We start from the raw sequence: 6,821 nt of genomic DNA on the forward strand, positions 1-6,821 counted from the left end.
TCCTTTTTTTGCATCTGTACTGGCTGTCTTTCCTACCTACCATGGAGTTGAAAATTAGGGAAAGAGATTTGGACAGTTTATGCTTTGTACTTAGAAATTCCTTAGGTTAACCTTTTTTTGTGGCAAATAACACACCATTTAAAGTTTACCTTGATCTCATAGGTGTCAAACTACAGGTTGCAAATTTTTAAACACTTTTTTAACATTCAGCTGTAACATAGCATTTCTTTGTCTCAAGCCTGTTTTTTTTTGGGGGGGGGGACCACCTTTTCTCATTACAAACACAGGGGAAGTACCATATTAATTCTGTCAGTAGTCCGAGCGAATCTGTAGATAACAAGGTGTACTAGATCAAACCTTTAACCTAATCAAGCATAACTGTTGAGAGTTGTTTAATAGAATGCTTTGTTTAACACCCAGGCCTTTCTCGGCCTTTTGGCTAAGAAATCAAGTGTTAACACCTAGAGGCCGTGGTAGGCAGTGCCTGGATATGTACCTATTTTGCCTATATACAGACAGTAAGATCAAAGCATGGCGTTAAAGAGGATTTTTGGTTGCTAAGTTTTGAGGGGGAAATGCACTGTAAAATTAGGCCAGAAAATGTGTTGCACTTCTTATGCAAGTACTCTGTGATGTATTGCATTCAATACAGATGCTAACCTGTGCAGTCTTGCACTGCTAACACATTTTATGCACATGTTTACAGATTTTCTTTTTTCCAATGGAAAGTAGCTTCACTACTGGTACAGTATCAGCTTCAAGGGTTTATTCCAGCAAGCACTGTGGTTGAGTGGCATCACCTCATTTTTTTAAAATTCTTGAATAGTTCATTTTTTTCATATTCTTTATTTATAAAGGATTGATTATGTAAATACAGGTGTTTCTAATTTTTTATTTCATTCCACCACCACAAGAAGGCAGATCCCTGTTGGTTTTTGTTTTTTGTTTGGGGTGGGGGTGGGGGTGGGGGTGGGGGTAAGCTTTGTAATGGGTTTTTTTTCCCAGAAATTTATAAAACTGTAAATACTGACTTTGGTCCCTAAAGATGTGTTTAACTGTGAGACTATTTAACTAATGGTGTGGATGTGATTTGTCATCCAGTATTAAGTTCTTGGTCACAGATTTGTGTCAATAGGAAAGAGGGAGACTGCAGCTTTCTTTAGACTTCTCGAATTTCCTGCTCTTGAGTTGTAGCAAACTCTTATTACACCTTTGAATAGCCGGTCAAGCATTTCTCTTGGGCTTTAATTTGCTAAAGCTGTGCACATATGTAAAAAATATATTTTAGGAGAGACGTAGTTGTAGAACTATTGCTTATGTCACTTCTTAAGCAGCTGCGCTCTTAATACTTAAAAGGAGGCTAGCATTGTTTGCACAAAAAAAGTTGGTGACCCCTCCCAAAATAGTAATAAAATTACTTCTGTCCAATAAACTTTGTATGTCATGTCAATTTATAATAAAAGCTGAGAATCCCTTTGTTTCTATTTATAATAAAGATGGATTTTCTATATGTACCCTTAATAAGACTTTCAGTAAATCATGTAAACTGGGTGAACATTTGAATGGTACAGTAGATATAAAAGAAGTGTTTAATGGACCTTTTTGTTTTTACATTAAATGTTTATTTGAAATTGGATTTTGTACATAAAGTTCAATAATATAAAATCTTCTGAGGTGTGCTGTTGCTTTTTTAAATGTGCAACCAGGTAAGCTGTGTGTGTGTGTGTGTGTGTGTGAGAGAGAGAGAGAGAGAGAGAGAGAGAGAGAGATTCTGTCTTGGAACCAGGCATATCTAGTTTTGAAAACACTTTATAGTTTGAATTTGGAACAGGTATTGTGATCTGCAGCCTGATATGGACAGTTCTCTATGCATTAATTTGTGCATTATTTGTTTATTGAAATGAAGTAACTTCTGTTTACTTTCCCTTTTTACCTGCATAAAATGAGGACTGGTTGTATCTCTTGAGCCTGAAAAGCTTATCTTCCACTTGCACTACTGCAATGTGCTCTACGTGGGCCTACCTTTAAAGGTGCCTTGGAAACTATAACTAATCCAGAATGTGTCTGCTAGACTGGTGACTGGGAGTGGCCGCTGGGACCATATAACACCTGTCTGAAAGGATCTACATTGGCTCCTAGTAAGTTTCCGAGCACAATTCAAAGTGTTGGTGCCAGCGTTCAAAACTCCCATTGTTCTAGGTGCGTCCTGCAACAGGGAATTTCATAAATGTGAACAGTTTCTGAGCTCTGGGCGCAGTATTGCCCCTAAGATTTCAGATTAAAATTGCCACTGTTACTTGGAAGTAAATCCCAACCAAGTTCAGTGGGGCTTCCTCACAAGTAAAACGTGCATAGATTGGGGACGTGAAAATTTTCTTTTAAACCCAACATGTTTTGTTTAGGTTTTAGTAGCCTTGTTTAATGTACTTTTATCTCAGTTTCTAACACTGGTTGGTGATTACCTTTAAAGCCCTAAACGGCTTTGGTATCGTATACCTGAAGGAGCATCTCCACTCCCATCATTCAGCCTGGACATTGAGGTACAGCTCGAATAGCCTTTTGGTGGTTCCCTTCCTGAAAGGTTACAGGGAACCAGGCAGAGGGCCTTCTCGGTAGTGGCGCCCGCCCTGTGGAACGCCCTCCCATCAGATGTCAAAGAAATAAACAACTACCTGACTTTTAGAAGACATCTGATGACAGCCCTGTATAGGGAAGTTTTTAATCTTTGATGTTTTATTGTGTTTTGGATATTCTGGGAGCCACCCAGAGTGGCTGGGAAAACCCAGCCAGACGGGCAGCATAGAAATAATGAAATAATTATTTGGCATGCATTAAACTGATGATTCCACAGTAGCTCATAACAACTTGGTCTAAGAATTCTCTGGCTCAGATTCACGAATTTACTATTAAAGGCAGTGGAGATTTTAGGAATTAGAGGAAAGTTGGTCCCCCAAGGCAATAATGTTCCCATGAACTTTGTAGCCATTTATCAATGAAACAGTAAATAATACTGAATTTTAACAACTTTTCAGCCTTGTTTTCACTTTGCTTGGCCCTAGTGTTGGTCTGAGGATAATTCAGTGCCACCACTGCTGCTGAATGAATGGTCACGTATAGCAAGTCAGTATTAATGGAATAACACTAGTCAGGCAGATGGACAAACTTTTATTAAAAAGTCTTAATACAAAGTACGTATGCTGAGGTAAATAGAAGTTTTATAAACACATTCCCTTCACAACATTGTCTCAAAGTTTTACCTTAACACTGTATGGGGTAAAATGTATTCCAAAGGACCAAATACTTTTTGGGTATTATTAAAATAAATGCGAATGTATCCGGAACCTTTCCTTTTTATATACATTTTTCACTAGCCAAGCAGTTTATCACTGGTCCATTGCTAGGTGCCTTTAATCTCCATCAAGCCTTTTGGTCCTTGTTTCAGCTTTATTGGTAAGTTTTCAAACCAATATTTTGCACAGTGCTGCTTTTCCCCAAATATAACTCATTCACACACACTACCTCAAAGGATTATCAGCCCCACGTAAACTGCACCCCCACCCCCCATATGTGACGAGTCAGCCAATGGTAGAAAGGCATTTGGGCTAAATGAAAGCATCAGAACTGGTAAAACATAGAGCCAATGGCTAGCTTGCCCTTTGGGTCTTCCTCATTTGGGAAAACGGTTGGAAACTACTGTTGTAGGAGTGAAGCTGAGCAACTTCAGCCACCCAGTTCTGTCCACAGGTTTTCTACGAACCAATCACGACTTGGTGCATGGGCTTCTCAACTCCCCGCAGCCAGCAGTCAGGAATGATGGGAGCTGTAGTCCCAGCAGCATATGGCAGGCCACAATTTCCCCCCATATGTGTGCCTTTGTGGAAGGCAGCACAGCCTCCTCCTGGTCAAGAGGCACACTTACAAGCTCCAGTTACAGGTGGGTAGCCGTGTTGGTCTGCCATAGTCGAAACAAAATAGAAAATTCTTTCCAGTAGCACCTTAGAGACCAACTGAGTTTGTTCTTGGTATGAGCTTTCTTCTGTTTCAGTGTATCTGAAGAAGTGTGCATGCACACGAAAGCTCATACCAAGAACAAACTCAGTTGGTCTCTAAGGTGCTACTGGAAAGAATTTTCTATTTTGTTACAAGCACATTCTAGAGGGAGGAAAAGAATCCCCACCCTCCAGTGTGTATATATCTCTCACACACACACTTGACAGCTAAATGTGAACTGGTCTTTGCCTTCACATTTTCCCATGTAACAGCTGGGTGACATCATCGGCCTAATGATGCAACAGGATTTCCCCAATGCACCCTCAAAATCTGTTATGGGAGGTTTAGGAAACAGATCTGAAGGGAAGAAGGGTTAGCCACCCTTAACATCTCATAGTGTGTTTTTTGTGTGTGCTCCATTTCAAGTTTGCAGAGCTCTGCTTGCTTACATTAGATTTTACTTTATTGCCCAGTTCTTAGAATTGCTCTAACGTAGCTCGTGCTTTGATTGCGATTCCTGCATTGCAGGGGGTTGGACTAGATGATCATCGGGGAGGGGGGGGATCCCTCCCAATTCTACGATGAAACCTGTGTTAACATGAATACGGCAGGCTGGTTGCCTGAGTGCAAGGGAAATATACCGGCATGTGGCACAAGAGAACCCAAAGTCCACGACAAACCCCAGCTTTGTACTTGGAGGCCAAGGGAGTGGCCGGGTGGGATGGGGGGGGGCCTTTCACTTGCAAAATGTCAACAGCCCCCGTTCCGCAGAGCTGTTGGGCTACAGAGGAGGTGGATGAACCTTTAGCCCTCTGGATGTTACTGAGCTACAACTCCCATCATTCCGGGACATTGGCTATGCTTGCTAGTGCTGATGGGTGTTGTAGTTAGCAACATCTGGATGGACAAAGATTCCCCACTAGTAGCCTTAAGGCTTCAGGACAGGGGAGAGGCCCAAACTTGGTGCAGCAAGGAGATAATGCCATCCTCTTAGGCTTCAGTTTAAGGGTCACTGGAGCTCTTGTGCCGGCACCCGAGGTCTCGGCCTTAGCGCAGCCCTAGAGCAGCTGGGATATACAGAAAGGTGCTTTCCTGTTTTTCATCAACAACTTCTTACTTTCTTTGTCCCCAACAGGATGCTGTGGTAAGCAGCCTCTGGCTGGCGCTGAGCAGCTACAGTTTGTGACAGGACATGTCTGCAAGTAATACTGATTTGTACTGTATTTTAAACACGGAAAAAGGGCATTTCACGTCACTTGCATGGTTGAATTTGCCTAAACAAAGGGTGGAGGGGGGGAGAGACCTTTGGCCTCCCAGAGCTTCCTAAATTACAAGTCACATCAGTCCCAGCAAGTATGGCCGATGGCCAAGGCTAGTGGGAGTTGTAGTTCAGCAACATCTGGAGGGTCACACCTGGCCTAAACTATCATTTAGACCAAGTGCTGTTGGGACTACAACTCCCGTCATCTCTAGCTAGCAGAACCAATGCTCAAAGATTATGGAAATTGTCCGAAAACAGCTGGAGACCCAAGTTTGGGAAACCCCCGACTGAGTGCACAACTGTGCCACACGGCAGTTATTCCCTGTTTAATATCACTACCCTGTCTACGCACTGACCTTGCTACATCAGCAAAATAATAAAATCCCTGAAAGATGATGCATTTACAGACACCTTTTGTCTACATGGTACCTCCACTTCAGCATCACTCATGTAGCACGCTATCCTAACTAAGTTATTGCAGAGTTGTTCTTTGAACTCACGGGTGGGTAAGAAAGGGCAAAGCAACTATGTGTAAGAATTCTGGTTAATTCTGACTGCCACCTACTATAGATTCCCACCCACCCACAAATGCTCAGAAGTTCTACAAAACCTCCTTACAGAATGAGGGCAGCTTAATTCTTTCAGCTGAAGGACCCTGTTGAGGGTCAGCTCACTAACAGCCATGTGCCAGAAGTGGCCAGCAGAGTCACTATCCATATATCAGACACACCCTCCCCTTCTGCTGATCAGCAGAAAAACCAGAGGCAGGGAGGGAGAGACAGGGATCTTTTCAACAGCATTTTTCCTCATGGGAGTACTGGGCTAGGAGAGGAACATCTAGATCAGGACTTCTTCTTTTCCCTTGTAAAAATCTCTTCTTCCTTTCGGGAGCCACCACTGCAAGGAAGGCAGTGTTCTCTCTCAGAGCCTCTAGATCTTCCTGCAATGGTACCTTAGCCAGAGGGAAAAGAGACACTTTCCGAAGGTAACCAAAATTGCCTGATCTTAACAGGCTGCTACACATAGGTTCCTGGGCAGGATCTTCCCCACAGGCTGGCCTCCCCTACTACAGAATTTCCCCTGGGAACATGTGATATCATCTTGGTGGAGGCACTTTCTGAAGCAGGAGGTAATATAAGGCCCAACTTAAATATCAGCCGTTCAGTGGCACTCAACTAGGCACTGCATGTTCACTGTTGGAAAGCTTAATTCTCCGTCCTGTACAATACTTTCCAATAAAAACCAAGGCACACAGGTAAAGAGATGAGACCGAGGTACTGCACATGGCGAAACTAATGCTTCAACTTGCTGCAGTAAATGGGGAGCAGGGTGGGATAGCAGGTCAAGAAACGCTAATGCCTGGCATCCAACTCACAAAAATGAAGCATTTGCTGAGTGCATGCCCAGCAGCAGTTTACAGTACCGTACTCTGATGAATAGGATAAGCATACAAATAACTTTGGTCCATAAACCCTGAGCCAAAAGAACAGCACTTTAGCAAAACTGGGCTGTTCATTAAGCGTAACCACACAGGCAGGAGCACAGTAAAAGGATCGACTCTGGCTTTTCC

Source organism: Lacerta agilis, chromosome 2 (genome assembly GCF_009819535.1).
Source record: "Lacerta agilis isolate rLacAgi1 chromosome 2, rLacAgi1.pri, whole genome shotgun sequence".
NCBI classification, from domain to species: Eukaryota; Metazoa; Chordata; class Lepidosauria; order Squamata; family Lacertidae; genus Lacerta; species Lacerta agilis.